General features: G+C 34.0%; 1 protein-coding gene across 3 annotated transcripts in view; it reads left to right on the plus strand.

Moving 5' to 3' along the window:
• The window catches only part of NOVA1 (NOVA alternative splicing regulator 1), a 145,598-nt gene that overhangs the window by 48,536 nt on the left and 78,461 nt on the right, over positions 1 to 18,601 (plus strand). The gene's annotated exons all lie outside the window — the stretch shown is intronic.

Genomic DNA, 18,601 nt, shown 5'->3' on the forward strand with positions numbered 1-18,601 from the left:
TTTTTCAGTCAATAGGATTACACACTAGTTATCAGTTGTTGTTTTTTTAATGATTTTTTGTGTGTCTATAGACATTTCTATGACAAGAAATTAGGATCTTAGTATTCACAGTTTTAGTCATGTGCAATACAGTGTCATTTGTTTTAGCTAATCCAAATTATGTGTCATAAGTTAAATGATGTTTGTATATATCTCTATATCTATAGATTCTCAATGAAAGCAGATAAAAGCCTCTCTGGGCCACAGTTTACGTACTTGTAAAATGAGGTGGGTGGAAGAAATTATTTTCTAGAGACCCTTTAAGTGTTTTCTGTTCAATTCAGGGGTAGAATTCTGTGTATTGGGAATTACACTTTACATTATGTAACCAAGATATTTTGGTTTAAGTGATCGTGTTCTAGTTAGAATATTATTTGTATTAATTAAATGCCCAAGGATAGTATTTTAGAGTCAAAAGAGGAGGTCTAATTTCCTATAAGGATTTTCAGCTATCTCTAATTTTATAGTGGAGTTATCCCCACTATTTTGCTTTTTGGGGGGGGGAATAAATACAGTACAATTCTCAATATCCTATTCATCATGGAAGCATCAGGTAAATTAGAAAAACTAGGCTATATTTATACTCAGAGTAGTGTGTAGTTAAATATTACCAAAAAGTATTCATGAATTTTCCCCCTTGCATACTTCATACTTCATTCAATAGTGAAAGTACTGCAGAAGTAAACCTTAGTATTTGAAAGAATATAGTTTAGACATAATATAATGTACTTATATATCTCTAGGAAGAGGGTATTTTATCAGTATATGAAATATTTAATTTTCGATAATTGGTTCCTTTGCATTTTCTGCAAACAGTGTAATTGTAAGTATTGCTTAATTCCATTCATCTTATTAACCAAATAATCACATTTGACAGAATAAACCATATGTTTTATGTTATTTTAATGTTTTGCTGAAAAGGTACAAACTATACCTATTGTGCATTTCTCAGTAAATACTTTTCAATTCAAGACATTTAATTGTTACATATTAGACTTTCTGTGGATGATGTAAATTTTACAACTTATTTGATTCCATTTTTAACTATATGAATCTTATACTTTAGTATACTCCCAGTGTATATTATTCGGAAAAGGGAATTAGATGGAAACTTTGATTTTAATTTAATATTCTTGTATATTATTTGAATTTAATAAACATGTACTATTCATGTAATCAAAAATAAAGGAAAAGGTTGGTTTTTAGTTAAACTGTATATTTGGAACATTATTTTATTTAGAAATTATCATCACTGCATAAAACATATAGAAACCTAGTATTTCCATTAGATTGATTACAAGAGACGGCTCTTCATCTTATTCTGAAGGACCGGAATGATTTGTCTTACAGTCACTCATAATTTTGGAATTCAGACATACATCCAACATCGAGAGCAGTCAAACCCTAATGAAACGTGTAGTTCTTTGCCCTCCCTCATTATGATTTGCTATTTGAAATGGGAAAAGTCAGCAAGTACATGGATGGAAATGTGACTTTTAAATAATGATATGTATGGACTTTGACCTCTATAGCAATGCTTTGACAACTTCTAGCTTTCAATTATAGGCTTTAAAAGAAATTGTTAGGATCAGCTGAAGCAATAGTGAAATTGGTGAGAAAATAAAAAGACATAATGAAGTATACTTTGAGTGTAGATTTTATGTAATTTAAACTAATTTTAAAGAACATACATCTTTAAATGTTTTTAAATTATCAGATACTCTCAGTTTTATAAAATATATACTCTATCTTTTAAATTGGCATATTTTTATATTTATTCCAGAAAGATTTTTAAAAATTATCAAATTTGTGTGAATAAATTCTTGTGATTTGATAGGGGTGTGAAAACTTCCAGGTGTTTTATTATGAATAAATAGGCAGATGATTTTGCAATTTATCATTAGGTGGACAGTTCTTTCTGTACTAAATGGTTTATATTTGAGTAACTTCATTTAAACTTGGGATTCAGACATTATTTTTTAACATTCAAAATATAAATTATATATTCATAGACATACGTGTGCAGTTTGAATTTATTTTAAAAATAAATGTGAAACGGTGTTTTTTTCCCCCCTTGGTAACCTCAGGCAGGTATATGGAGATAAAATATTCATATAATAAATTCATTTTTTGCTAATTTTGTTTTATATATTAGTGAATTCCTGACTATTTTTATGAATTCTGCAATTATTTCTCAATATAAATTGAATTAGTTGAATGTATAAGTTCGAATAAAGAACTCTTGGTGCCGCAAATCTTCTGATCTTTACTTCTGAATTAATAAGCATTATTACTTAAAATTTGTCTTTTGACTCTTAAATTTCTGTGTGTTGTGGGTAAAGTTAGTGTGTGTGTGTGTGTGTGTGAGTGTGTGTGTGATCTTCCTAATGTATTTTCTGATCTGGAAGCCTGACTGCTACTTTGTAGCTATTTAATCAAGTGTAAATGTTTAACAGCTTTAGGGTTTTTTTCTTATCTGTTAATTGGGAGTCATTACACCTACCTCACAGGGTTGTTGTGAGGAAAAAACAATAAAACATGTGAAAGAGTGCTTAGCTTATACCAGTATGCTAGTATATGAAAAATGAGCATTACTAAAACCTTCCATTGTCCTTATGATAAAATCCAAATTTCCTGTTCAGGCTTATGATCTGGCTCCTCCTATTTCCTCATCTTCATTTCTTTCCTTGCAAACTGCATGTATTGATTGGCTGATACTAAACTTTTTGCAGTTCCCAGAATATGTCATGCTTTTGGGCCGTTGTCTGCCTGCAGTTCTCACATACCCTTCTATCCCTGGGCCACTATCGCCTGTACAGCTCAGCCTCTTCCCTCAGGTCTCACTTTAGACTTCTCCGCAAGTAAGCTGTTTCCCGTGCCGCCCCCATTGTACGTTTGTTGGATGACCTTCTGTAGGACCCTGCCGTGCTTGCTTATCCCTGGCCCCGCGGTCAGCGCATGTAATGCTACTGCCTTTGCACGTGTCTGTTTCCTCTGTGAACTTGTTGAGGGTAAAGTCTGCCTTTAACTTCTTTCCCCCAGTACTTACCCGAGTTTCTGCAACTCAGAAAATGGATTAATATTTAATAAATAGATATGTTTCCCCTAAAGGAACTAAAAACATTTAATCATATCATTAGTACTCTTTAAAAAATGTTAATTCTATATTTATAGAATAGATTTCAAACTCAATAATCATATCAAATTATGGCCTTATAATCAAAACTTCTTTGCCCACCATTTACTACTCTTAATGGATTTATTAAAAGAGATGAGCTCAATAGTATGCAAGCAGAGATCTACTTTATTCTTTCCTGTCACTTGTACCTGAAATCTCAATCTGAATATTATTATCTGCCCCTTGATAAATGCTGTTCGGGTGTCTTTATCTCTTCTCTCTTCTTTATCTTACTTTTCTGGGTTTGTCAGTCTTCCACTGTTTGGGGATAACCCAGTTGTGATTTCTCGATACAGTGCTTACTTCCTTTGTTTGTCTTCTTTTGCCTACCCTCCTTAGTCTCTGACGTTCTGGTCTACCTCCAGCCTCTTTCTTCTGGGGTTATCTTGTTCCTTTTGTAGTCCTCTGGGTAGAGTTTCTTCAAAAGTGGCCCAGTGCTAGTTTTTTTCTAGGCGCCCTTATCGGTCCCATAGGAAAACAGTAATTCTTTATTCCACAAACTCTGGAATGCAACTCTTGGTCCTTTCTAAGGTAGTAGCCCAAACTGAGGTCACCTTGCCTTCTTGTCTTTAGGTTTCTTTCTAGGCCTAAGTCCACTTCTGGTACCATTCCTTACATGTCCTATATTCTAAAAAACATAGGCCAAACTCTGAGTGAATCATTGTTCTATTTCTTCCTCAAACAAACTATAAGCTCCTCTTCTCCAATATATGCTTATATTTTTTAATGTGAATGATAGGCTAAAGAATGCCTTACCCACAGTCTTTCTAAGTGTTACATAGATGATCTGTCACCTGAATTCTAGTACTTGGGTCCTGTTGTTCTCAGCATTGGGTATTGAGCCCTATCTAAAACTAAGAAAATGGAAAAATTCCTATTTTAATGTTCTACTACACTCACTTAACACTGAAGCCATAATGGGCAGCTTGCATTAGTATGAATTTCTATGTGAGTTCATCCATGAGTGTCTTAGGCTCTTCTGTGAGTTTGGAATGTCCTTGCTCTCCTTTTCTCCTGATGGAATCCTATTCAGTCTTCGATGTTCAATTTAGGTGAAGTCTTTATTGGTTTAGCAGTTAGAGTAAATACTTCTCTCTACTGTGTTCTAATGCTCTGTTTAAAGTGTTATTGTATAATCTGTAAGTCTATCTCTCTCCTTGACTAGATTGTGAGCATTTTTGAGACAGTCACTAACTTATTTATTGCTGAACCCCTTATTGCTAGTCTCTGTTATGTGTTCAGTGTGTTTTTTGCTGAATTAATGGATCTTTTCTGAACCCTGAGATTAAAGTTTATAAATTGTTGTGTAATTAATTTATTTCCATCCTTATTCCAAAGGGGGCAAGAATTAGTTTATATGCCTCCAATTTTTTTTTTTTTAAAATCCAAGTGGTATTTCTCTTCATCCATTCTTTGTCATTACTTTTAGGCTTTAGTTTTGTTTTGGTGCAGTTGATTTTCTTTCTTTCAGCATCTCATTATTTTTCTTTTTTGTTTTATTATACTTGATGCAGTTAACTATGATAAATAAGGAAAACCAAGTTTTCCAACCAAGTTCATATTGAAAGAAAATCATAATAATAATAAAAGAAAAATTTTTTTAAATCACAATTTTTTTATTATAGGATATTCTCTTTTTTAAATTCTTCAGTGTTTCAAATTGTATCACTAAATATGGTCAGAAATTGCTACAGAGCAAACTGTTGGTCATCAAGAACATTGGTTATGAGCTCCCCACCAACACTAGAATAGAAAATTAAATTTTCTAATTTGTAGTTGTATTTGTTGAAAGTAAAGTACTTTTTCTTTCTTTTTGTTTTTTAACATGTTTTTATTGATTTCAGAGAGAGGAAGGGAGGGGGAGAGAGAGAGAGAAAGAGAAACATCAATGATGAGAATCATCTATCGGCTGCCTCCTGCACGCCCACTACTGGGAATCTAGCCTGAAACCAGGGCATGTGCCCTGACTGGGAACCCAACCATGACCTCCTGGTTCATGGGTTGACATTCAGCCACTGAACTACACCGGCTGGGCTAAAGTACTTTTTCAATCAGACCTTATTCTTGTTATTTTGAGTGATTACAATGAACAAGTTGCCTTAAATTGGAGTATAGCATTGAATATCTGCCATTCCTCAACAGGATAGTTTAATGCAGTCTGTATTGGTGAAATTTAATCAAAAGTCAGATTCTTTAAACATGTATGGTCTGGCAAATATATGATAATTAGATAACTAAGAAATCAAAATGGTACTGTAAGTAGAGATAATTGAAAAAGTCCTTTTATTTAAAAAAAAATTTCTTTTTGCAAAGTTCCAAATGATTACAGATAGCATATTAAGGTAAAATAGCAAAATATTTTTTTCTTCCAAACAGATCATTAAAGTTTGAGAGAAGATAAATAAATTTGCATTAAAATATCCCTGTAACTTTTTGCTCCTTATCCACATTGCTATTAAATATGGACTACCTTATATATAGTTTTTAAGAAAGATTTTACCTTATTTACTACCTTTCATCAATATTACTGGTGACATCTTAATATTTCATTTATGATGATTTTATCCATTAACATTTACTGGCTTAGGAATTTTGTTGAGTGAAAATTTTAGGTGAAATGCTCAATATGGCAGATCTCAGGATCAGTTGAATTTCAAGCAGTGTAGCTGCCAGGAATTGTAATATATACAATTACTAGTACGTAGTCATTTCTTATACCAATGGACTTTTGTTTTTGTGTTTTCATAACCATGAACAAACTATTATAAAGTATAGCCAAGTGCTTCTGAGTTTTAGGTGTCTAGAAACACTGTTTATTCCTGTTAGCTTACTCCTAAATCATTGCAGTAACTCAAACATTCTATTTACCTTACTAAACTAGTAACATTAATTACTCTTGTATTTGTCAATTAGTTTAAGTTGAATATGGTTAAATGAATTCCAGTTTTCTAAGCTTTTGTGAGTATACTTGGGAACCTCTAAAATCCAGGAGAGTTTTTTAGAAGCATCTGGTATGTATTGCTACCAGTTAGGAAAAATAATGCTTAAAAATAGAATTTTTCAGAATGTACCATATGAAATATACTTCTTTTTAAAATACGTTATTTTGCTTTTTCCCCCTTTAAATTGCTATTTTTCAATTGTAATACTGTATGACTATTTTAGAAACACTTTTAGAAACACTTTTTTATTTTAGAAACACTTTTTTAATGGGTCGAGTGAAATATATTAAAAATGGGGGGCAGATGTCGGGTGGAGGGGGTCAATGGGGAAAAAGGGGGACATCTGTAGTACTTTCAACAATAAAGATAAATTATAAATAAATAAATAGCCATGAACTCTAAAATTCATCAAAAGCCTAGTTCTTTATTTTATACTTAATCCCAGAGAGTCCTTCAGTTCAACATATCTTACTCATGGATATAAGTGCAAGTAACAAGGAAATTGACTATTAATTTATATTTTTATTATGCTTCTGTCTGAAATTCTGACTTCACATTTTCCCTTGTGCTGCTGGTTAGGACGGATGTAGCATGTCTGAAATCAAACCAAAGCTTTAGGCCTCCATTTCCTTCTGCCTCCCAATCTCAGTCATTCTTGTTATGGCTTCACCATGTACCTTGTGATGCAGGGTCAAAATACTATCACTCCTCTTTGGATTGAATGTCATCCTATTTATTTCCACATCCTCCTTGTTTTGCTTTTATTTTCCTTTGTGCTTTCCATGGAAAATATTCTCAGTAAATCTTTACTTACAAAAGTCTTCAACCCACTTCCAGTTCCACTAAAAATCTGATTTATTCCAGTAAGAGGATTGAGTGGCCACCTAAGAGTATCTGCTGTATTTTAGTGCTTCCTGTACTAGAACTTTATAGGTAACTTAATTTTCCCCTTTTCCTCTTATTATTATAGCTTTTGAAGATGATCGCTGGTTTTTGAAAATTTTTATTTTGAAGGTGCTGTCGTTTCAGATCAAATTGAATTTGGATATGTGCTTATTCTGGCTTTTTAGAGTGTTTTATAAAATTATTTGAATGAATGTTTGTTAGTGTTGTACAGAAATAAGATGACCTTTAAATGTGTTCTCTTAAAAATATTTTTTTCAGTATATAATTTTGAATATTTGGATTAATATAATCCTGTTTTTTCTCATTCCTCTTCTCTTTTAGTGTATATGTGTGTATATTTTTATGTCATCTATCAATGCACATGTACACATATATACATAAGAGCTCTTAATTTTATTAATTCACTTTTTAACAATCAAATGTCTTAATTATTTCTTTGGAAATGATAAATTTTCAAGTCAGTTTAATTTTATTATGGCTTATATAAAAATAAAATATGAAGCCTATATATGTGTTATCTATTTTCCAGATTTGTCTACATTTATGTTAGTGTTAGCATATATTACTGTTATAACCTACATACATGATATCTATTCATAGTTATAATTTAATATAATTAAAATTCTGTTACTTGTATAGTATTCTATGATTACTCTTCATTCGTTCATTAATTCATTAAATGTTCATTTTAGTAATACTAAGTGCTAAGCACTGTCCTGCATGCTGGGAATACAGCAAGTTTCTGCTCTCATGGAGTTTATATTTCTGTAAGTGAAGAGGGAGATATAAATATATAGCAATATAAATACATAATATTAGGTAGATATAAGTAGTATGAAGGAAATAAGTTTATTTGATAAATGTTGAGGAGGAATGTACTTTAGTTAGGACAGCAAGAGCAAACATCTCAAAGAAGGGATATTTGAGTTGAACTCTAAATGATTAGGAGAAAGAAAATCACATTCCAGGTATCGGGAATAGCAGACAAAGACCTGGATCTGAATGAGTGTGGCATGTTCAAAAACAAAGAGAAAGAAATGCTGTTTGTGTTGAACATTGTTGGAGACCGTGTGTGGTAAGGAGGTGAGGTCTTTTAGATAATGTTGGGGCCAGATCAAGTGGGCCATAGTAAGGAGTTAAAATTTTATTATAGTTACGTTATGAAGACATTGCTCACTTGTGTGTTAGGATGGTTAACACTCGAGAAATCGCTCTTCCTGTTGTGTGAAAAATGAGCAGGGAAAGGGGTGAGTGGTAATTATTAGGAAGTTACTGTGGTAATCACAAAAACTGTGGTGACTTTTAGGATTTTTTGCTCTAGAAATGATGAGAAGTATAACATTTTGGAGGAGCACTGTTAGAATTTGTGAATGGATTAGAAATGGTGTAATCAACAGTATCAGGCATAATTAAATATTCGCTGTTCTTTGAAGATAGAATTTAATGGACATGCACTTTTCCATGGTAAAAATGTACCATAATTTATTTAAATTAAACTTCTGGTTTTGATTATTTAGTTTTTTTTCTCATTTTTTGCAAGCATAAATGTCTTGTCATTTTCCCACCTCACCATCATTGTATATGGATAATGAAAGATAAAAAAAATTATATCTTACTATTTTAATTTGCTTATCTTTAATTACTAGGTAAGTTGAGATTTTAATGTGTGTACTGATTGACCAGTTGTAATTTTTCAATTGTGAATTGTGTCTAGCCTTGTTTATTTTGGGATGTTGCTATTTTCCTATTGTTTTGAAAGGCCATTTTAACTTCCTGTGATGTTTTAAATGTCTCAACGTTATTTGCCCTTGAGATTTTTTTTGATTATATCTAATGTCAGTCTCTCCCCTGCACATTATGCTCGAGACACTTCAGCCACTTCTCAAACAGGCCAATCTTTGTCTAGTCCCGGGGCCTTTTGCACGTCTGGTGCTCCGTTTTATGGATCCCTCTTCCTCCCATCTCACATGGTTGACTTTGTCTCATCATTCATGTTTCAGCTCAAATGTCACTTTTTTTTTTTTTTTTAATCCTCTCCCAGGGATATTTTTTTCCATTGCTTTTCAGAGTGTAGAAGGGGCGGCGGAGAGGGAGAGAAAGAGAAACATTGATGTGAGAGGCACATTGATTGATTGGTTGCCTCCCACATGCACACCGACTGGGGTCGGGGATTGAACACATAACCCAGGTTCATGCCCTTGTCTGGGAGGGCCGATGTTCTAACCACTGAGCCACATGGGACAGGGCTCAAATGTCACTTCTTAAAGGAGCTGTTCCCAAATCCCTAACATAACATCCCTTCTTACCCCTTTCACATTCTGTCACATTACTATCTCTGTTTTGTTTGTTTTAATGCACATGCCCAAAACATATTCCGTGCATTTATCATATTTGCTATTGGTTTAGGATAGGTATTTTTCACTAATCATAGGAAAGTGGTAATTTGTTCATTTTCTCCCTCTTGTTCCTTTGACATATTTGTGTTATATTTATTGTGTACAACCAAATATTAAACCCCACTTGAGTTTCTGGATTAAGCTGTATTTGACTGTAGTATATTAGTTTTTCATTACGTTGCTGGACTTAATTTACCAGTACTTTGTGATTTTTTAAATGTTTACATTGATAAATGTGATTCATTTGTGTGTGGTTGGTTTTGTGTATGTCTTACTTTTCTGTTTGGAATATCAGAGATATGGTAATCCATAAAATGAATTTAAAGGTGTTCTATTTTTTTTCTATAGAATAAGATAGTTTTTATAGCATGAAAATTGTTCACTTAAAGTTTGAAAGATCACATAAAGCAATATGAGCTCTGAGCTTTTTGAATATTATTTTTCGACAGACTTTTAAATTTCTTTGGCTATTTTATTTTTGTTTGAGTCCATTTTGAAAATGTACAGTTCTCAGTGAGTTGTCCATTCTATCAGGATATTAAAAAGGGCAGGGGGGTTTCTGTAATACTTTCAACAATAAAGATAAATTTTTTAAAAAAGGTATTAAAGGAACATTAGTTACATGCTTACTATGTGTTAAGCATGTGCTAAGTGCTGTATATGCAGAAATAAAGAATATAGAATTCTTAGTCTTAGGAAGCTTATAGTAGTGAGAAGAAAATTTATTTTGCTAGGAGGAAGAGAAGAAATTAACACTTAAACAGAACTTCTAATGAGGATTTCATCCTGAATACAAGCAGCAGGAACTAAGGCATAATAAAAATGGTTGAAATCAAGAAGAATGGAGAGAATTGCAAATAGGTCATTATAGCGAGAGTTTAGGTCTGGCTAGGAAGGAATAATGAATAGAGATTAGAAGCTATATTGGAAATTTTTCTTGAATTAGTACATCAATAGGCTATTAATAATGTTAATTCTGAGTTTATTGGCAACAGATTCCTATTTCTAAAAGATTAGTCCTATGGCAGCATAGAGGACTCTACTGAAGGCAGTGGGATTGTTAGAAACATGTTACCATTTTATTACCACAAAAGAAACATAAGTGCCTTCTGAACTAGGGATTTAAATAGAGATGGAACTGAAGACACAAGAATATAGAAGAAAAATTCTAACAAAATGGAATCACCAATGACTTCTTCACTGGTTGGATGTAGTAGATGAAAGGAAAGTTAATACAGCTCCCAGCTTTTGTCAAGTATATTTGGGGTGAAGGAAATGTTTGCCTTATCTTTATTTCATAAGTTGTAGCTCTGATTTCATTTGAAAGGCTTATTATATTCTAGATCAGCTACCTGTCATTAATGTGAGAAGTAGGAATAGGAATATCAGTGTCCGAATCAGAGATATTGTTAGAAACCAAGGTCATCTACTACAGAGAGTAGTTCTGCAGTTAGCAAGGACAGAAGAACCAGATATTCTAATTTGTTTGAAATTATTTGTTAGCAAATGTGTTCCAGGCACATGAGATATGGATTTCAAAATGAAATATTTTCTGCCCTGAAAAGATAGGAAAGGCTCGTAAAACATGTTTTATGAGAGTGATTTTCAAAGTATCTGCCCAACTACTTGTATATATAAGTAATATAAGCCCATGTAACTACCACCGCTGTCAAGATATGGTATATTTCCATCATGCCAAAAATTCCATCATGCCTCTGCCAACTAGTCTCCCCTTCCCTGTCTTACCCTTCATGCCACTGACAACAACTGATCTGTTTTCTGTCACTATGGATTCAGTTTGACCTTTTAGGATTTTTTTAATGGAAACATATACTGTTTGAAATTTATTCCTGTTGTTGAATGTGTAAGTAATTTATTTTTATTGTTGGGGAGTAGTCATTGTCTGAATACATTTTTTTTATCCATTCACCTATGAATGGACATTTAAGTTGTTTTCAGGAATAAAATTGCTATGAACATTTAAGTTTTAGTCTTTGTGCAGACATATGTTTCCATTTCTCTTGAGAAAATACTTAGGAATAGAATATCTAGGTAATGTGGAATATTGGACTTTATAAGAAACAGCCAACTGTTTTTCCAATGTATTTTGCCATTTTATATTCTTACCACAAATGCATGAACATATCAGTTGTTCCACATCCTCCTCATTACTTGGTGGTGCCCACCTTTTTAAATTTTAGCCATTACAGTTTTTGTGTGTTTAATCTTGTGGTTTTAATTTGCATTTTCCTAATGGATTTTCTTATGTTTATTGACCACTACTGTATTTCCTTTGTCAACCATCTCTTCAAATATTTTGCCCATTTTTGATTGGGTTATTTTCTTCTTACTAAGTTATGAGAGTTCTTTAGATATTCTGGATGCAAGTCCTCTGTCAGGTAACTGTGCTGTGCATATTTTCTCCTGTGTTATGGCTTGCTTTGTCATTTACTTGTTTGTGTTCTTCAAGGAGCAGAAAATTTTAGTTTTCATGAAGTCCAGTTTATAAATGTTTTCTTTAATATTTCTTGTATTTTGTGTCTTAAGAAACTTTTGAAGATGTCAGATTTCCTCCTAGAAGTTTTATGGTTAGGTCTGTGGTCCATTTTCAGTGTGAAAACAAATTTGATCAGTAGATATGTTTAATTTTAGAGTTATCTTCACATACTTGCAGGGCTTTGAATATAGAGAAAAGAGCAGACAGTTTTTCTTCTGAAGTTAAGGACAGGTTTGGTATTAGTTTATGTAAGAAATACTATTCTGGCTTCTGTACCCATCCAGCAAATGAAAAGATGCTTTGTAAAATAATGAATTTCTTATTAGTAGTGGTGTTTAATAGAGATAGCTAACATTCTGTCTTACACGAGTTTGTACATTTAAATACTTTATCATGGTATTTATCAGATATAAAGTATTCACAAATGTTGGCTGTTATTATTATTGCTAATGTTATTATATTCAGAATTCTTGAGGAAGTTTAGAGAAGATGATATTTAGATGAAATTGGTTTGGATTCTATTTATTTACTTACACGTAGTGGTCGTACTTTTTATGTTTCCTTCCTCCCACCCCAATAGAGAACTCCATTGTTAGTGGGTACCAATAAATACTAGGAAGCAGTCTTTTAAAAATGATTTTAATCATCTCTTTTAATTACATGGGTAATTCATGACTACTTTTTTTAAAAAGTAGAAATAATACAGATGTAGAATAAACATTGAAACTGCCTTTTTGTCTACTCCTCCAGTCTTTTCACAGAGATAACTATTATAGATTTGATGTATTTAACTTCCGATTATTTTCTATATATTTGTACCGATGTGTGTGTGTGTGTGTGTGTGTATGTGTGTGTCTATTTGTAAGTTTTTAATATAAGCCTAAAATGAACATATACTTGATTTTTTATCTTAACAGCATGTCTGGTAAATCGTTCCATATTGATACCTTCATTCCTTTTTACTGTTGTGTAGGATTTAATAGAATGAACATACCATAGTTTGTTTTTCAAAGCATGCAGCAGGCAGACAAGAGCAAAACCAACACCTTGCTGACAGAATGGCTAGTTAAAAGATAAAATGAGCCACTTTTAGACTTAGTTTATTACTTGCATTGATAACAAAAGAGAGAGAAGCCAAAGGTGCAACATCCCCAGGTTCTTGTCCCACATACTAAAAGGACAACATGAAAATAAAAGATGCCAAATGACTACAGTATGAATTATGAGATTCCCCATTGCTGAGGAGCCAGTTCTAGACTGCAGCTAAATACTTTTTTGGATTGAAGCTATACCATGAGGGGTTTGGGGTTGGGCAGGGTAAATCAGGAAAACTCATAGCTCATCAGATCCTGGGAGGCTATGAAGAACGATTTCAGGATGATCACAAAGTACTCTGTCAAAACAATTAGCTGCATTTGAAGCCATTGCCTATGTGGCCTATAAGTACTGTATACATTCACAGTTGCTAAACAGCTCCAGTCTCTAACCTTTACATATCCAGATAACAAATCTCAAGATATTTAATCAGATGCTCAACTTAATTGTCCTTGAAGGGGCTTAGTTCAAATGTGACTCCCAGTAGGCTGATCAGGCACACTTGGAGGAAAAGACCTCAGTCAGATTGATCATCTCTAGCCAAAGCAGTTAAATATGTCATTATTTCAAGTGCAGCAAGAGGTGTTGCCAAATCACACACAGTCCACCTTGACTGGCCAGTAGGAAGTCCAGGACAGTGTGTTTTTTCATTACCGCTCAGCCTAGAGAGTTTAGAGTAATCAGCTGTAATCTGAAAGACAGGCAGAGGAGTTTGTCATCCCTTAAGCAGCAGAGGGAGACCACAGAGCACCAGCAATGATAGGGTTAGGCCGAAGCGTCGAGCCTGAAAGGTAATCTTACTCTGCTGCCTACTCATTCCTGAATCATTAACTTCTGGGAAACTTCTGAGAGCTCACAGATTAAAATGTTTCAGTGGTCTGTAGTCAAGCTGAAAGTGATAACTGTAGTTTAGGTTATATTGGCCAGATGCTGTATGGATAAGAGCTGAGAAAAATTAATGTTTCCTCTCTTCACCTCTGGACCGCTGATGTCCAAGGTGTTCTCTTTTCCACAGCCACGTGGTTGCTTTCTTTCCAAAGCCATGTGCTTTAGTCTCTGCAGCTTGATCAGTCTCTTCAGCAATCACCTCATCCTTTTTCTGATTCTCCCCATGTTTTCCCCGCATCGTATGGTCTGGACTAACCCTAGGTTGCTCCCCGGAAAGGTGTTTCCTGCAGTTAATGCTCAGCGTATCTTTAAGAAGAAGGAAGGAACCTATCTAGTCTATCTGGCAGGACTAGACAGGTCTGGTACTCCTGGTTATGTGCCTTAGAGTTCCCTTTTCTACCTGACTGTGAACCTGGTTGTCTGGACACACTTGCCAGGCTTCCTTGGCCTCATGTTCTGGGATCACTAGGCTTTGTGTTTTTGGCCGTGTCCTGAATTGTATAGGGATTACCGTGCCTTGGACAGTGGTGTGTCCATGTGGCTGTGGTTCTTACCTGTGCAGCACAAGTCTGATCAGCTTGCTGATTCTATTCATGTTCATCCTTAAAGGGTTCTTTCCCATGTGCATCTACATAGATCATGAACAGGAAGTGTTGGTCTTGTACAATCTGTAGCCATGGTGTTAATCTGCACAGAGACTGGGACTTGGTTATCTAATTGTACCTCTGCCAAGCCCCAGAGTCATTCAGAATGTAATAAATGTTTTCCGGGGTAAGCACCACAGCTCATGACTTTACTCAATAAGCATAGTTCCCTTTTCCATGCATGGTTGTTAACGATTTTCTTTGGGGCTGCACAGCTGTGGTGACCCATACGCCCCATTGGGTTTTAACATACCCAGATCAGTTGTAAAACAGGCCAAGGCATCCTTAGGAACCTCAAAGGACTGAAGGTCCCCTCTCCTCTAATGTGCTCAAGGTTGTAGTACAGACTATATCTGCAGTAGCCACATTTTGGCAATGAATAGCCACATTTTCATGTACCTGATTTTCTATAATAACATAAGGTGTATGTATGGTCTGTCATGCCTTTACAAGAGCATCTTGTCTTAAAAGTGGACATGCCCTATCTGGCTGGTGTTGCTCAGTGGTTGATAAGAGTTGCCTGTTTGGTTCCCAGTCGGGGCACACGCCCAGGTTTTGGGCTCAATTCTGGGTGGAGGGTGCGCAGGAGGCAGCCGATCAGTGTTTCTCTCTCATTGATGTTTCTGTCCCTCTCTCCTTCTCTCTCCCTCTTGCTCTAAAAAAAATCAATTTTTTTTTTTAAAAAAGTAGATATGCCCATAAATTATTTTCGATCTCTTGAAGGCAGCAGGTATTATTGAAAAAAAAAGTGACAAGTTTCTTTTAGTTATGTTCCCCTAGATTCTAAATTCAAGGCATACCTTAAACATACAATTTTCACCATCCAGTATTAGTGTTAGTTTCAGATAAATTAGCTACATGCTAATTACAAAGGAATATAAGAGTAACTCCTTATGTGGTTCATTTGCTAATAAAGTGAGTAAACATATGTGTTTTCTAATATTAAAAATGTAACAAAATTAATTTTTTTAAAGAATTTTGTAAATAGTGCTGGAGTTTTTTAATAAACATGGGTGTTTTTGGTCTCCTTTTACAGTTATTTTAGCTTAAAAATTCTGCCAAGAATTTTTTTATTTCTTCCTCTGAAAAGACATGAAGTGTTTATACAGATTGCTAAGCAACACCAGCTTTGAATTTGTAAGAAGAGTGACTGAATAAGAAGTAACTGATCCAAACTTGTTATACTTTTGGAATTTAGTAATTGATGAAAAACAGAATGGTGTTAGTCATCAATAAACCCCACCCATTTTGCAGAGTTAAAACTATATTCTCACATTTAACATTTCTTAGATTTGAGATGTTTACTGAGTGTATTTGGGTTGATTTCTCAGTATTGCCAAAAGCTTAATCTCGCTTATTAGTTCTATTGATAGAATTTCCATACAGTATATAATAAATTAGCCAGCAAGCAGTTCTTTAAAATTGAACTTTAACTTAACAAATAATAGTGCCCTGGCTGCTGTGGCTCAGTAATTGGAGCGTCAGCCCTAGCACCAAAGGGTCAAGGGTTGTATTCCTTGTCAGGGACACTTACCTGGGTTGCAGGTTCCATTTCCAGCCCTGTCATGGTGCATGTGGGACGCAACCAAATGATGTATCTCTCTCACATCGATGTTTCTCTCTCTGTCCCCATCCTCTTCCACTCTCTCTAAAAAGCAATGGAAAAAATATCCTTGGGTGAGGATTTAAAAAAATTTAAAAAAAAACAAATAATAGAAAATGAAAGCTGAATTGTATAGTATTTCCGATATATAATATAATGCAAACTAAAACTATCAGGTGGAAAGAATTGTTTATAGTTTAAGCTTCTTTAATAACATTTTGGATTTTGGTATCTCAAATTAAAGGATATGTATTATTGTCCATAACACTAACATATTCAAATGAATCCCGAATCCCCAAAAGCAAATATATTAAAATTTTTTTTTATGGTCTATTGAACAGAAAAAGTGGGGAGACAAAAATGCTAGAGAAATGAGGGACACAGATTTAAGAGATGAGAAGGCTGAGAGACTTGTAAGAGGAACATGCTATAATGACCTTGAGAGAGAGAGTTTTAGATTAGACCATTTGAATATAAAGAGGTTGCCTAGTGTATATAACATGGAAGCCCATGGAACTGTATTTTATTTTTTTAAATCACTGGAGGATATTTTTCCATTGATTTTTTTTTTTTTTTTTTTTACAGAGAATGAAATTAGGAGTGGGGAGAGGAGAGAGAGAAAAAAAAACATCGATGTGAGAGAGATACATGCCCTTGACCAGTAATTCAACCCGAGACCCTTAGGTCCGCTGGCCAATGCTCTAACCACTAAGCCAAACCACCCAGGACTGAACTGTATTTTTTTTACAAGAAAATCCCCTAATGGTTTTGAATATGTATTCCCATTAAGGATTTGTGTTGGTATCTCTAAAATATATAATTTTATGAATTAGCTATCATCCTTTGATCCCAGGTGATTGGTAATCAGCTATACATTTACTGATAGATGAAAATCATTAAGGTACAGTAAGAAGGATGGAGGAAATGTGCTCTTCTTTTGAGCAGCAAAGGTACTGTGGTGGGGGAATGTGATTTCACTTTCTAATGACTTCACAAATAACTTTCAGATATGGAACTGTTATATGAAGTGTGTCAGAGTGATTTAGCATAAGTGTGATAAGATAGAAGTGTTTTTACAAAGATTGTTACAGGTCCTTTCCTAAATCTTTTTTTCCCCCCTTCATTGTAAATATAGTAATTGGGCATTTGAGTCTGAAAATAAGGCAGTAGATGCCTAAAGAAACTTCCTTTTTTACATGTGAAATGAAAGAAAAGTTAGCAAAGTTATTTGTTGACTATAGAAAAAAATCTCTTGTAGGAATTGGCCACATCTGTTTTATTGTTTGTAGCTGAGACATCCAACACAAAATAAGTTGGCTGGTAATAAAAGTACAGTAATTGCTAATGTAAAACAGACAGATGTTTTACTCTTTACATAGCACTGGGCAGATATATTATGGTGAAAGAGTTGAAACTTTTAACAAAATTAAGCCGGTCTTGGTTCTTAGAATCTGAATGTATTACTTCGAAATCAAGTGTATGTTAACGCATGTAAATATTTTATATTTCCCAAGATGTGTATGTGAGATGATTTCTTTTGGTGTTATTTCTGCATGTGGTTTTAAGTATACATGGGACTAATTGCAGTTAGTTACATTTTGAGTAGTCATATTTCTGATAACAGAATTATTACTAGTGTGCTATTCAGGTTGAATACCCTTCTACACTATAAAATACTGATGCATTTCTTTGTTTTACGGTTTTAAAAAAAATATTTTCTCTAAATTCAGATTTTTACCTTTTATGCAACAATTAACTTAAGTCCTTGGGTGCCTCCTTTGTGCTACCGTATATGCAAAACCACATTAAAGAAAACAGTTCACTTCGCTGATTGCTTCACATTTAACATGGGAAGAAATTCCAAACACACCTTGAAGAACTTACTGGGTATTCTTGGACATTCTTTTTTATTCCAGAAGGTGACATATGGCCAGTAGGTCATGTTAGCTGCTTTGGTAAGTTGATTGAATAAGTTTGGTCCTGTGCATCTTCCTGTGATTTGAGAGATCTAAAATATGTGATATAATTTTAATATTGAGTGTAATTAATATTAATACTGAGTAAAACCTTAGTGGTACATGTCCATTGCGTTATTTTTATGATGGATTTATGTTGGTTCATCTGAAATTATAATAAAACTATTTTGATGACACCAACAGATAAAGGTGAAGGTTTTTCTGCAGCGTGGCTTTAGTCACCATTCAAAGAACAATTGGTCTTATTTTTTCAAAGATACTTGATCCTTCAGGCAACAGATCCACAGACTTCTTTCCACATGTTCTAACTAAACTGAGGTCACTAGATTTTAGAAAGCCTCCTTGGTATTTCGGGGAGCCTCTGTTTTATTTTCACTTGAATGCAGGGGTTGGTAGACTTCAGTCTATGAATCAAATCTCACCTACTCCCGTCTTTT

Source organism: Miniopterus schreibersii (assembly GCF_964146895.1).
Source record: "Miniopterus schreibersii genome assembly, chromosome: 1".
NCBI lineage: Eukaryota > Metazoa > Chordata > Mammalia > Chiroptera > Miniopteridae > Miniopterus > Miniopterus schreibersii.